Raw genomic sequence first — 15,574 nt, forward strand, 5'->3', positions numbered from 1 at the left:
TCTATCTAACTGTGAAATAGATGTAATATTTTCCATTATATATATATGTGTGTGTAAATACAGCTGGATACTGAAATCTTGTTTGGTACAACTGACAAATATAAAGTTATAAAGAGCTAATATTCCGAAATCTCTTGTTTTCTATTACCACTAGTGTAATAACGCAGCTACTATAATCGTTAAACAATAACAGAAGTCTATTAACTAATTTAAAATTCAACAGAAAATATTTATTTTACATGCATTTAATCTCATTGCAACAAAATAAGTTGTCCTTTAAACTAAATCATTCGAAGCACATTCATTTTGGGTTCATTTTGCCAAATTGAAACACGGTTATGAACTACAGCCACCAAGCTGGAAATTAAAGCTACATTTTCCTCTCTCCCGCACCACTCTCCCCCTCCCCCATTCCATATTGGCTTTTCCAGGCTGTGTCTTAAAAATGTATCACAGACATAATCCACGCGAGCTACATTTTTGACCTGCTTCGACCTTCATCAAAGGCATTAGATGCGTTCAGTCCAGTGAGTTAATGCAGTTTTCTTATGAAGGCGTGCCTAGATTTATTTTTCTATTCACTGTCCCGTCTGAATCTGTTCCACAGCAATATAAAAAGACACGGACACATCTTTTAACGAATTTCACCGTTACAGTTCAAATGCTACATGTTGGTTTCAAGATAGACGGTTTAAAATACATCTTTCGGAATGAAACTGAATGCATTCCTCATCTGTATTAATCTTGTGAAAATAACAAACAGAGACGATATAGTGGATTTTTTTGACAGCCTTGAAATAGCCTCTGGGTCGGCACAAAAATAAAATCTTATTTTGTAACCTAATATCCGGAAAATAAGAGACGTCCAATAACACAATCGCACCATCATAATAACGTGTCATTTGATTATAGACCAAAATATTCATGAATGAACGCAAGTGTTTACAAAATAAATCCTTAGCTTCACCTTCGAAATTAAATTGCCCAACAGTAAGAGAAAGCAGAACGAACACTAAGACATAAGCATCTATGATTGATGTAAATATGCATGAGCGCTTTCATATACAACGCTTTCGAGCTGGGGCCACTGTCCTACACTTGGTGCAATGGGTCGTAGCTCTGTACAAGTGAACGTCAAAATTCACCAAAGCTATTAATAGGAACAAATTCACACTACCTTGTAAAAGCTTTCGATTCCTTTTTCAGCTAGGCAGTGTTTCCAGCTACAACTCTTATCAAAATCAGCTGGGTTATTTTAATTTATCTTCTCATAATTTAGACACTGAACGGTTTAATCATTCATTAATGGTGGAAGAAAAACTGCCTTTGTTGATAGAAAAGGAATATTATAATATAGTAACATTATATATAAGGATGATGTTTTTGCATCCAATATGATCTTAAAACTGGTATTTTATAGCTTTGATAATCTGGATCCCAGCGACAACCCAATCAGTTGTTTTAATAACGAAACCTAATCCTCAGCGGCAAAGCAGATTTAAAAATGTCTTCAAACTTCAAAATAATTGGAATATGCTTAATACCACATTTGTACTGGGATGCACAGCAACAGAAATCATGAAACCAGGAGCATCTAAAAAGGTCGAGTTTATCTAATTACACAAGCAATAGAAAAAAAGAGAAATTCAGACAGACAGTAACAGAGCCCACATCCTCTACACACTGCAACCGCCAAACACCCCAATGCATGCAATTGCTCATTACTCGACCGAGGGGTTTTTTCCGGTCATAATTTTAAGCTTTTATTAAAATTAAAGAAAATCACTGCCTTTTGATATCAAGATGTTACTTTTTAATAAAGAATAGCAAAAGCGAAATTGTTGTCCACTGAAAAAGGTCTCTTTTTGTAGCAAGTTCTTCGCTTCATTCAATCGTTCAATCAAACAACATTGAAAGCACACTGGATTTCTAGTCATTGATTTCACTTGTTAAAAGGGTGGCTTAAACAATTATGAACACACAATTGCATTTGGATCCTGATTTTGTCATTGGAGCCTAGTTATTTAGATGACTTCACTACAACATACAAGTTCTAATGATGGGAGTTCATACACTGCCTAAAGGCTGCTCCCACCTTTGGACTACATTAACCTACATGTCCATCATTTCAACAAAATAATGGAACATTACAAGGTTACTGCATGTGAACCTTCTAAATGACATATAGCTCATGCAACTCTATATGACAATATCCATTATCACTTTCAGTGTGCAAGGAAACATTTCCTTCATAATTTAGTTTGAATGTGATATACTGTAAAAAAAAAAGTATATAACCAGTTAGTCAACTGCTAACAATTGTAAAACAAAACTTGCTTTCCAACCCTGATAGAAGTACTTTAAGAAGATATGTTTGGCTTGGTGTGATTTCTATTCTGTACAGTATGGCTCACCAACATCACTTTAGTTAAAAAAAGCTGTAGCAGATTAAATTTTACAAAGCATGCGATTATTTAGAAAATATATTCAGTGCAATATAGCCAATTTATTTTCTTTATTAAATGAAACTTCTACAGTTAAAAAACAATATTCTTTAATATTTTTGCAGACTTGAGACAGGAAATCCTTCATTTGCGGTAGCTGAAAGTTGCATAGAAGTGTTAAGGCCTGCATAATTTTTGTCTATTAAAATCTCCCCCCAAGGAACATTGAGAAGAAGCCCTATAGGTCCTTCGACTCATTTACCAGGCATAGGTCACTCAGTGGATCCAACTGTCTCTTGAGACATATTGTCTAAGGTCAATTCTGGTAATAACCTGACCATTAAAGGCAATAAATCCTTGGAAATTCACTGTGTAAACTATTTATCATCTCTCACATTTTTATATTAAAAAAAAGTCATTTCAATTGTTCCCTATAGAAATACATTATTTTACACCAAAGATCATTTTAAAAATTGAAAATACAAAGCAGAATAGAAATGTGATCGATCAGATACAGAGTTTATATTTTATATATTTTATATAATCCATGTAGGTGGATATAAACTGTTGAGGAACATCTTCAATTCTAATTCAAAACACATTCCAATTAAATATCTATAATTTTTAGTTTGCCTAAATTTGGAATAAGGAATATCAGTATTTAATTAACCCTATAATTTGTAATGTTCTCTTAAAAAGTCAGACTGTCACCCCACAATGTATCTACAAGCATGTGGCTCAGCAGTTACTATTATGTTTTCAAACGAGTTATAAAAGGGGAAAGTGGGTCCTTCATGTTAGCTTCTGTTTAATATAGGCTAAAAAAGTCACTTTTACACAATGCTCTCAGAGCTTCTGTTTGAAGGTTGTTTAATAAAGTGAAGATAAAACAAATGACTCAGGAGAAAGTCTTAATCTGCAGATCTATAAAAATCAATTACATCTCATCAAAAAAAATCACATTTGAATATATATTTTGAAGATTTCAAAGCATAAAATGCATAGCAAGAGTTTGAAAAAAATGACCTTTCCATTTCTTGCAAAGTGAAATATTTGGCAGTTCCATTTGGAGCTCTGAAGTTGATAGGGAAGGTCATAGATAACAGACAGAAACATACTACATAGTAAGAACAGGGAGGCACCCTGGTTATCTCTGAACATAATGAACATAATGAAATTGTTCAATATGTATCTGAAGAATTAAGAAATTAAAAATAATAAAATGAAATAGTGTTGAGATACCGCAGCAAACGTGGGAGTCGAGACCAGAGTTGATGGAACACAACTGCTTTAATTTACATCATGGCAAAACAAATGATTTGGAGTGTTACTGTTGCATGTAAATAATATTCATCAATTGCATTTTTGTTAAAGTGTAGCATGGAACTTTTTGAGAATGCTTTAGTATTTTAAAAGATGTTTGTAGGAATTTGTAGGAACTAGATTTTTGAAATCTGAATTGTAGTCTAATGTAAACCTTTAAAAAAAGGTCATCTTTGAAATAAGGTTTCAGAGTCCCCATCATTTTTAGCAGATGCATTACTAAACATCAGTACAGTTGTTTAGGTAAAATGAGGAAATGGAACATAAGCAGGTGTAATCAGATGCTAAGTTTTTTAATATGTTTTCCCTAGTATGCGAGTGTTAGATTGCCCTCTCTCCCAGTACTGCTGTCTGGTGACATGTTTTGTCTTTTTACAATGCATTTGGAACAAATGTCTCACCAACAATGGCCAATGATAGCCCATGGTCAGTCAACAAGGCAGGAGTTTTCTGTGGGACTGGGACTAGACTACCCAATCTACCTCGCCCCCACAGCTGGACTGAGAAATGGTATAGTGAGGAATTGATAGATTTATAATCTGGGATCTATAAAGTTCTGAAAAAAGAAACTGTACCCTCAAACTGTTTTTAAAAAATATTTACAGATTAGAATTTTTCACCCTTATTGAGGGCATTATCAAAAGCTTATGCAAAGGACCATCTTCATGTATTAAATCATTTTTTTAATGCTCTACTCCTAAACTTATGGTAAATACAGTGCTACAATAATTTGGAAATGAATTTAAACATGAGTATAATTTCTTCACTGATCAAATGATTGTATAAACTCAACCATTCTCAGTTTGCTGCATTTTTCATTGTGATGGGAAAGGGCTGCAGTAACCATCAATGGGCTAATCAATACTGATCTAGGAAAGTGAAACACTGCATACAACTCTCAGCTGTATGTAGGCAATTTTCTTTGTATTGTGCATACAGACATAGACACGTGTGTGTGTGTGTGTGTGTGTGTGTGTGTGTGTGCGTGTGCGTGTACATACACGCATACACATATAGTTGCATTCACCTGTCTCATTGGCTGGAGGAAGATGTGACACTAGCTCTTGGCAACTGGGTGCAGTGTGCCTGTCCCTTCAGAGTGGGTAGAACTTGGTTCATTTTAACTGAAAACAATTCATTATAGCACTCAAAACATCAATGCTGGTCACCAATCACAACAAGTTTTGCGTGTCCATAGCAAATCACTTTAATTTCATTATTTTAAAAGAGTGTCTGTCCATCCCAGTCCAGGATATTGAAGTGACTCCTGGACTGTGTAACAGCTTAAGCAGTTTACAATGTAGCCTATGCAGAATGAATGCTTTCCATTACTGAATATCCACAGGAAACAATATCACATAACATTATAAAGCTTCATAACAGAAAGAAGAATGGCAATAACAATACTAGGTTATTTGTGTGAATTCCTGTTGCAGCAGCTTCTGATCATTTTCTGTGCAATCAATGATTTTTGGTTTTATTGTATTTTCTTTATTTTACTAAATTTGTCATTTCACATAGAAAGCAAATCAATTTTCACAGATATATGAAAGGATAAAGATAAGTACTTCAAGAGCTATCACAGCTTCTTCAGTAGACATAGGGTTAAATTACAACAGAGGGCGATATCTAGAAGCAGCTAGAACGTGGGTTTCAGATCAGTATTAATAGATGCCACATTCATCCCCAGTGTAAGGAGTTCTTTCACACTTTTCTTAAACCATTTATAGACTGTGTTATCATCTCAGTACCACAGCATAATAAAGACCAGCGTCAGTTCTTAGTACTGTTTCCAATTTAAAATTGACCATTAGGAGGTACAGTATTTGGCAAAGGTAATAGCCTATCTCCTCAGTCACAGCATTCTCTGTACAAATATAAAGACTGGTCTTCAGTACAATATGACATGGAGTTAAACAGCAGTCTTAGTGAATCTCAGTGGAGTTTAAATCATTGGATTTGATCATCCATAGTTAAACCCTCAAGAAACAAATAAAAAAAGAGAAAGTAAACCTTTCCTCTTACTATGTTGCATGGGAATTGATTGAAATACCTGACTTTGCTATATTATTTGTTTTGGTGCAAAAATACATTCATAATCCATAAAAGGCCATGAATATTCTGTAGCTATTTACAATTCTGGGTAAAGATATACAATTTGAACATTATCTTGTACTTTGATTTCTTTTTAATACAGTGGTGTCAACATGATAACATAGTCGATCAGTAGTTTAAAAAGTGTTAAAATACTCCTTACACTCTGAATAACTGCAGCTTCTATTAATATAAATGTGAAAACACAATTCTTGCTGCTCCTTTAACCCTTTAGATACTGAAGGAGCCACTTCATGTTTTCAAAATACCTATCTATTTCCCTTCCTATATCTTCCATAACATTTGCAATAATGAATTATGTAAAATGAAAATGATCCAGAAACAAAGAGCATTACTTAATTTATGTTATTCACAGAATAAAGTAAAATATTTTGTGTTTGCTATGTTCTGGGATTTTGCTGCTGAAATACTATTGGAGTTAGGAAAATAATTACATTTTTGACAATTATACAAATTGTCCCTGTCTTTGAATTTTGAACCAGGGATTTCAGTATTTTATATACAAAGAAACTCCTGCTCATTGATTGTGTGTGCCCTCATTCTCCATTTCACTTCACAATCACTGACTTAAGCTGGCTTACGTCTGATTCATTTCTGTAGAAGGTGTTTGCTGCCCATAGGCTTCCACCTGTAATAGTAATAACATAAAGCAAATAATTATTCTTTTATCCCAATACAAGGACTTCCAGTTCAGTATATTTTTTGAATCTTCGTGCTCTTATCCTAAAAAGATAATTTTTGACACTGATGTTTGTGTTAAAATAATTTATGGCTTGATATGCCCAGGCTTTGCTAGTTAAAAGCACTTACACCTTTATTGTTGTTGGTGCAGAATAAAATGCAAACATTTTTCTTCGCTGCCCTTTGTTCCTAACCATTGTATTTCAGCTGATCAATATGGTGACATTATGGACTTGCTATTGAAAAACAGGTACCCTGCAGTTCTGATGGGATTTTTTTCCCTCTAAAATAAATGAACATCACCAGGAAACCACAGAAAGATAATAGATGATGATAAGAAGCATAATCCACCATATTAGTTAATTTCTGTACCTTAAAAACAAATCAGTATTTTACAAAAAATATTTTATGAATGAAATGATCTTAAAAATCATCAGGTATCAGTACTGTTTTTAACCATGTTTAATTTGGGGAAATTGCTGACAACCATTTTTAGAGAGACAACTTCAATTAATTAGTCATTTTATAAAAGAAACTAAATAAGTCTACTGGTATGGGCAGGGCCAGATGCTACTTTAAATATTGCAGTGAAGCCTTTGTCAGCCATTTTGAATGCTCTAGACAATGCAAAGAATTATAAACAGCAAGTCTGTCAAATTTAATAGTACAGGCATGGCTGACAGCCATTATGAGCATGTCAGTGGCAGTTTTAGGCTCTGTATAAAGAATTCCACTGAGGAAATAAAATGGGGGATAAAATCTAAACAGTAAGGCTAATTTTCTTTCTCTTCTGGTAGACTGTGGGAAATATGGGAAAATAAGATGAAGAAAAGTGGATACAATTTGAGCACACATAAGTGTTATATATTTTGTTATTCTGCCACAATCAAATAAAAGTTGTTGAACAACAATAGTATTTCTGATGTTATAGGAGTTTCCTCACAATATCATATTGTTGCTCTACTCAGTATTTTGACACAATTAATAGGATCTTTTTATTTCTTTATTCTTTGCCTTGCTCTTTAATTCTCCCCGTGTTGCACATCATTCCCAACTAATAGAATGCTGTTCCTAAAACGCTTCCAGTGCTACTCTTGAGCTGGCTGCCAGGAGATGCAGAGCGCAACTTAGATGATTCAGCCTCTGACTTTCCCTCCTTTCCTATAGGCTGTACCTGACCTCCACTGTGGATCTCTTACTGAAACTACCAGGATTATTAAATGTACATATGTGAACATGAAAGTACAACCTAACACCTGATGGCATGATGAATGGAGCACTAATGCACCGCTTTAAAGTGACGTCATCTTCATGAAAGAAGTATGGGGAAACGTTTCCTTGTTTACAAATACATGACATAAATTGTGTCAAACCACATTGTGTCACAAATGTCAGCAGAGAAGGATGCAAATTGTTCTTGTGCTGAAGCACACTGGAGCTATCTACTTCACTCCCACTTCTCCACACTTTCCCCATGATGAAAATGCAGGGGTCTTCTCAAAACAAAAAAAATGTTTGCTAATCACCTTTTCATGAAGAAAATGTCTCTTTGAATATACTTACTGTAAATTTACATGCAAACCACTTTGTAGCTCAGCACTCAATGGGGAGTTGTAAAATGTAACATTTATTCTACTTACATAAGATCATTTATGGATTATGGCATGATTTTTTTTTAATTGAATGAACTGTTTCTTATTCCTAATACCATTTTCTGTATGTCAAAGCATTCCACACTTATGTACACTTTTAATATATTTACCTAGCTGGTATTTTCTAATGAAACATTTATATTTGAAAGCAGACAATTTTAAAATACTGCAATCGAGAATAAACTTATCTTAGGAAGAGGAGGAGAAATGTGAATCAATCATGAAGCCATGTCTGTAAAATGGTTAATTATGCAGCTGTGTGATGAGGTCACAGGGACTAAATGGGGCCCTTTGTTTATATGTACTGGGTGAATAAATATCAAAAATGAAATCCAACCAGTTTCTTCTGAAAACCTATTTAAATTGCCTCCATTAAAGTTGAAAATATTTCTATAGGAAGTACTAATTCTAAAATATATTTTAAAAATTATAGAACGTTGTAGCTGTAACTCAAAGTTGCAACATATCAGACAAAAAAAGGCATTGAGGTTAAAATCTCTGTTGTCGCAGACTTTATTTTTTAAAACAATCTTGAAAATGCAGCTTGTCATGGCTGAGTAATATTTAAAAATTTCTCCCACACAAATGGTAATTTATTCCCCAAATTTTTCTGGCACTTTAATAAAATAAATGTTAAGACAGGATTTAAGTCTCCCTCTAATCCATGCGATGTTTGTCTTAACAAGAAGTAAAAAAGGAAAAAAGTGGGTTATGGGTCTAATGGCAAGTGACAGATGTAATCTAACTTTCTGTTGTCCCCCTTCTGTTGTGGGGGAAATAGCTGAAGATTTGGAGAAAGGAAAATATTAAAGATGCACGAGTGTATCCTTGCAGAAAAGATTCAGGCAAATTCAGAGAGGATTACCATGCTGCCTTCTGTGCCTCTCCTGCATTTGTAAACAAACCAAGGGCTTTTTGACCAAAACAAAGATTAGAGTCCTTAATCGGCCTAAGAGTTTGCATGGAAATAACCTTCAGCACTGGGGTGGATGGTGGAGTGGGGGTTGGGGGATGGGGCAAGTTGCATTAACATCTGATTTACTGCAGTACCATAAAGCTGAATGCACACACTGGGCTATGTCATTTCCAATTATTAAGAGGAGAGATTAAATGCCTTGTCAGCTTTTTCAACCCTGCAGCAAGAACAAAGCTTTTACCAATCAGGTGAAACTGCTGCAGTTCTGTCTTCTATGGTAGAATGGTGCACTGTGCACAGGCGCACTGCTTGCTGTTCCACAAAACACAAGGTGGAGAGTAAGGGTGTGTCAACGTGTCACAAAAAGGGAGGTGAATACCACATCTGAAATAATGTGGTAAACTGCTATGGTACTGTAAGTACTGGTACAAAAAAATAGATTTGAGCGGTCCTGCCGCATTGCACTGTGTACTGCACTCCACTAAGTCAATGGATCAGACCATTCGCAAGTAGTGCAGGGGTTGTGCTACAAAATCTGGCCTAGTCACTGAAACCACATTGTTAACATTGTTGGTAAAGATCTCTTGAAATGACTTTTTAAATCATCATTTATATATTAATATTTTTTAATAATAAACATTCCATACATTCTCAGCTTCATGTTTCCTATTTTCTTGATAAATTATTTTACTATGACCATGTTTGGCCTCCAGTCACAGTATGACATTGCTTTAATGTAAAATCATAATTTTATGCATAAGATTTGAGTTAAAATATGCAAAGCATGGTCTTATAAAGTAGGAAATACTGAAGCATCTGTAGAGTTACACCTTATAATACAAGCAATATATATGAGAGAACTTTAAGATTATAATCAGATATAAGCAAGTAATTTAGATCTTTCTGCGAGTAAAACAAGCCATTAATATATTTCCATTATTACTTCTCTGAATGTGATTTCTAATTAAGGACTAACAAAAATATCTAAGCTTGCATTAGAAAGTTAAAATACTTGCATATGATGGAAATTGCCTTATTAATATTCTCAATCAATGATCTCTTTGTTACTTAATGGTAACTGCATCTCTTTAACATACAAGAACATTGGCACCACAATTACAGATACTGGTAGTTCTGTATAATGAAAGCGGAGATGTGACTGATAATGAGTGTACATTTCCACTTGACATTGAGCTGCAAAGGATTTCATGGTATTGGCTGAACTGTATTAAATCAATGGGTGCATCAGAAGCAATACTATTTGCTGTTATTAGATAACAGCACAACCAAATTAATGAGCATTCATACTTGAGGTAGAGCTGTAGGAAATGCTTTATTATTTAACTAAGGTTTTTGCTTTTTGTTTTAAGAATTAAGTTAAATCCAATTAAGTTGAATGCAAATATCAAGCTTGTAAATATCAAATATCAGGGTGGAAATAGTTAAATACACTAAGGCCGCGATTTTGCCGAACTCAGAGGGCGGGTTTGGAGGCAGGTCAGAGGTTAAATTGGTTTTGATTGACGGCGGGTTCCGAACCTGGCATCAACCCGCCTCCACACAACTTTGCAAAGTGTCGGGTCTGGAGTCCCGATCGGAGCTGTCAGCAAGCGGCGGGAGAGGCACTTAAGGCAGTTAACAGCTTGAAAACTGCCTACATAATCCCTTTTTACCAGGCTCTTCCCATTTCACGATATTTTCAGCGTGTCCCACGCCGTTCGCAAAACACACCAGCTGATTGTGCCGGGTTCAGCAAGTGCCTGAATTCTTGACAGCTGCTCCTGCAGCATAAAAGCGGACCTGTAACATGGCTGACTTTCGGATGGCAGAACTGTTTTTTGAGGTGTTGGAACACATTTTGCAGGTCTATTGAGCTTGTAACTGGTTAAGTTGAGATCCATACGCACTGTGACCTCCTTGGAAAACCCTCTCCCCACATTGACTGCGTGCTTATAACATCTATACCTCAACTGAGATATGTACCAGCAGGATGGGAACCATTTATACCTTCTCATCCTGGCCCTGAGAATTGGAGGAAGAGCAGCCGAGGCAGCAGCAGAACCAGGCACAACAGCAGCAGCAACAACAGGAGCGCCAACCTCCTCCTCACCCACCTGATGCTGCACAGGGCAGAGGGAGCCAGCGCAGGGCTGCACCGCAACTCAGGAGATACCCCCTACACAGGGTTTACAGGCAGAGGATGAGCTTCCTCAACATGTGTGAGAAGCAGTGCCAAAGGAGGCTGAGACTTTCGCGAGAGGTAGTCGCTGACATCTGCACAATGCTGCAGCAACACCTGGAGCCCAGAGGAGTGGGTGGACACTCCTTACCAGTGGCTGTCAAAGTCACCATTGCCCACAATTTTTTTGCTTCATGGTCCTTCCAGGGCTCATCAGCAGACATCAGCGGCATCTCCCAGTCGGCCGCACACACTTGCATCACACAGGTTACTGATGCCCTCCTTGCAAAGGCGCACAATTACATCCACTTCTCCATGGATGAAGCAAGTGTAACCACGCGTGTGGTTGGTTTTGCAAATATGGCAGGCTTCCCAATAGTGCAGGGCATCGTAGACTGCAGACATGTGGCTATTAGGGCACCCCATCACAACCCAGCTGTATTTGTGAACCGCAAGGGCTTCCACGCCCTTAACGTCCAGCTGGTGTGTAACCACAGGAAGATCATCATGCATGTTTGTGCCAAGTTCCCTGGCAGTTGCCATGACTCGTTCATCCTGCGGCAGTCTACTGTGCCTCAGCTGTTCAATCCGCCACCCCATCTTTCCAGATGACTGCTTGGAGACAAGGGCTATCCCCTGAAGACATGACTAATGACACTGATGAGGAGGCCATCAAACGAAGCTGAGGAGCGCTACAATGCCAGCCACATTTCCACCGGAGCCATCATCGAGCAAACCATCGGCTTGCTCAAAATGCGATTCAGATGCCTCGACAGATCTGGTGGAGCCCTACAGTACTCACCAGCCAGGGTCTCCAGAATCATCGTGGTCTGTTTTGCCCTGCACAACATTTCACAGCAGCGTGGCTTACCGCTGACTGAGGAACAAGTGGCTCAGCGCACAGCCTCCTCCTCAGAGGAGGAGCACCTTGCGGGGGCGGATGTGCCAGTTCCACCAGCACATTGCTGGCCGTGAGGCAAGGGATGCACTAATCCATGCCAGATTTGCTTAAGTTTAAGACGCAAACACATGTGGCTGCCACCTTCTTAACACACCATACACCATCTGTACAATAAACTGTGGGTTCCTATCACTCTCACCACCATCATCACAGATGAAAGACGCCCTGACACCTCACTGTGGCACTTCCATTTCTGGGCACACATAGACCAACTCTTTGAATGTTTGCCATCGCAGTTCTTTATTACAATTGAAATGACGATTATAATCTTCAAATTGTATTACATCAAAACACCCAAGTGACTACCCTTGTGACTATTTGTGTGTTAAGTTTCTCTTACGTGTGCTTCTACGTGGTGTTTCCCCTGTGGCTTCAGCAGATGTACAGGCACCTTGCTCACTCTCATGCTGCTCCTGCTTCGACACCTTTGGTGGGCATCCTCTGGGTTTGGGAGCCTGGGAGGGCTCGGCAACAGTCTGCTCCTCCTGTGGCTGTGCAGGGGCTGTGCAGTTGGGTGAGGAATCTGGGGCTCTGACCGAGGGCTCCGCTGTGGCATGGGAGTGTGAGCGCTTGGAGAGGAGCCCACACTTCCTTGTTGTCGATCACCAACATCCCACTCATGGGTCGCCCGCATTTCACTGCTAGCAAGTAGGTGGAGAGCACCTTGCTGCACCTCAGTGGGGCCATGAGGACCCGTCTCTGTACTGACAGTCCTCATAACGGGGATGTCCATGTACCTCTGGTTCCTCTCCTCAATAGATGCCCATCTATCCTCCATAGCAGACCATCTATTTAGAAAAGTCACCATGCTCTGTTGAGTCTGGTGACTTATGTCCTTCAAGGAGGTTGCCACCCTCTCCATGGTGGCACATTCATGCGCCATTGCCTCCAACATGACATTGCTTATGTTTGAGATGGACTCCTCCATTCTCTGCACACTCGCAGTTACCGTGGATGAAAAAGCTGTCAGAGACTCCTGCACTTGTTCCTGAAGTTCCAGCACCGCTCTCTTTTTGGATGGCCTCAGAGGCACAGGGTCCACATGCAGCTGAGCAGAGCTAGGAGTGCCCTGCGGTCTCCAACGAGGACTCTCCACTGCTGTCCCTGTCTCCACCATCTGCTGATGCTCACTTGTGAGCTGTGATACACCAGGTGACAACAATAATCTATCTCGCGAATGACCCACCGAGGTGTGCGTCTCTGCTGGGTGCACTCAATTCTGCTGACACTGCACCCTCAGAGGTTGCAGCTTCCTCTGAGGAGTCTTCCGGCTCTTCCTCCTGGACAGTGGGGAGGGGGGCTCTTGATGGTCCTGTGGGGGAGTAAAGGCATGAGTTAGACATGTGATATTAACGTAGCAGGCACATCGAATTGAGCAGATGATCAGAATTCAATCTGTATGAACATCAGATGCCATATCAGTCATTCATGCAATCAAAATGAGAGGTTTGCAAATCAATTCTGTCACCAGCTTGTCTACTGTGCCCCTCTCACCGTCCACCACTTCCAACTCCTCAGCATCTCCGACGATGTCGAGAGCAGCCTCCTCAGTGGTGGTTGTGGGCAATCGAAGGTGGCACTCCTCCTGTCCTGCCCCTCTCCCTCTTATTGTGGGCTCTTTTCCTGCAATGAGGGACACAAGTGGAGTTTGAGCGAGAATGTTGGAGTGAGTGTAGAGAATCCATAACATAGATGCTTAGAGGGAGACAAAGATGGAGTGAGATGCCAATACCAAGGGCCCTCCCTGTGCGTTGTTAGTTGTTGTCATTGCATAACAGTGATAGTGAGTGTGAGGGGTGCATAGTAGAATAGTGAAGTGATTCTGTACATAGAGAGAGAGGGATAGTTAAGGGTGCAAGGGATGTAAGGGTAAAGTGGAATGTGCAGGAGTAGGTTGACAATGCAGAGTGCTGGTGATGAGAGGAGATGGGGAGCAGATTGAAGGTAAGTGTGATGTTATACTCACTTTTGCTGTGCATAGTAGGCCATTGAACCATTTCCTGCACTGAACCTAGGTGCGAGCACACAAAGACCTGGCGCTCACCTCCTCAGTAATTTGCTGCCAGGCTGCCTCTGTCCATTTGAGGGGAACAGAACCTCTTTGTGCCCTTTCACTCCCTCCACAAGAGCATGGAGGGAGTCATCATCGAATCTTGGAGATGCCTTTGGTCTTGAAGCAGTCATTTTAAAATGTGCCACACCGAGAAGCAGAAGAATAGGAATGAAAAACCGGAAGGCTGCATGGGCCCCTTAAATGCAGCTGGCTGACAGACGTCAGCAGAGGCGAGCAGCAGACCCGAACCCACTGAGTGGGCCGGGTAGCGTGCACGACAGGCCACTCATGCCAAAATCTTTATTTCAGAGCCGATTAAACCGGCAGCGGGACCGGAACCCGCCGAACATCGAACCCAACTCCAACCCACCTCCACTCGGAAAATCGCGGCCTAGATTCCCAAACTCAATTATTAACTTTAAAATTGAGTCTAGGGTGACTTATCCTGACTTTTCTTTTGGATGCTTCAGTCAGCCTTTAGAGGTTATACTGTCAACCTTAAATGTGCTCTTTCTTTTGCACATTGCGATTACACCAATGTTTGGGATTAAAAGTCCAGGAAATGACAAACTGCAATCAGTAAATAATAGTCTGGTCCTGCAAACCTACCATTCTCTATTAAATTAAAGTCTTCCCACCCAGAAATTACTAGTTATTATTTTCAGAATTTTACAACTGTTTTGGACTACTTTTGACTAGGAATAGGTTAAAAATACATAACAAAATGCTGCAAACAATATATTAATCTAAATATTAAAACTGATTGCTGAGTGCTAGAGACAGAAACATATGACAGTACTTAACCTCAGAACAAGACATTTAAAAAAATGCTATTCTATAGTTGCGCTGTTAACATATGAACCTTAGAAAGAGGATGCAATTGTTGCCTAATTTTTAAATATTGTTTCTTGTCCCATTTTATTGCTAAAGCATAGAAAAGGTGATTTAAATATAGGATTTTATTCCAAATATTGTTTGTGATGTTTTATTCAATTGTTGACATTAACTGATTTCAATTTAGTGCTATACGGATTTTGTATAAAAAGCTAATATTTGAGTGAAATGTTCCGTGTTATTTTGCTACTGTAAGATCACAGACTTTTTACCCCATCAAGATAACTTGCTGTATAATAGTTGCAATTCCACTGTTGTTAAATAATTAATAATGAGCTAAAGTACTGCACTCTTGTCTGGGTTTGAAAGGCCATTTGTTTAATTTTTGATCCTCTCCAGTTTCTATTGCTCTGGTC

The 15,574-nt window shown here is 38.8% G+C and overlaps 1 long non-coding RNA gene across 2 annotated transcripts in view; it reads right to left on the reverse strand.

Moving 5' to 3' along the window:
* Window positions 1–2,501: 2,501 nt before the first annotated feature.
* LOC147114926 (uncharacterized) overlaps window positions 2,502–15,574 on the reverse strand; it is a 29,776-nt gene continuing 16,703 nt past the window's right edge. For both annotated transcript variants that reach the window (XR_015079011.1, XR_015079010.1), the window contains exon 4: window positions 2,502–6,510. This is a non-coding gene — a long non-coding RNA (uncharacterized LOC147114926). The remainder of the gene's footprint in view (window positions 6,511–15,574) is intronic.

The sequence above is a fragment of the Somniosus microcephalus genome, chromosome 7 (assembly GCF_052327205.1).
Source record: "Somniosus microcephalus isolate GS21.2 chromosome 7, FLI_Smic_1.0, whole genome shotgun sequence".
Taxonomy (NCBI): Eukaryota; Metazoa; Chordata; class Chondrichthyes; order Squaliformes; family Somniosidae; genus Somniosus; species Somniosus microcephalus.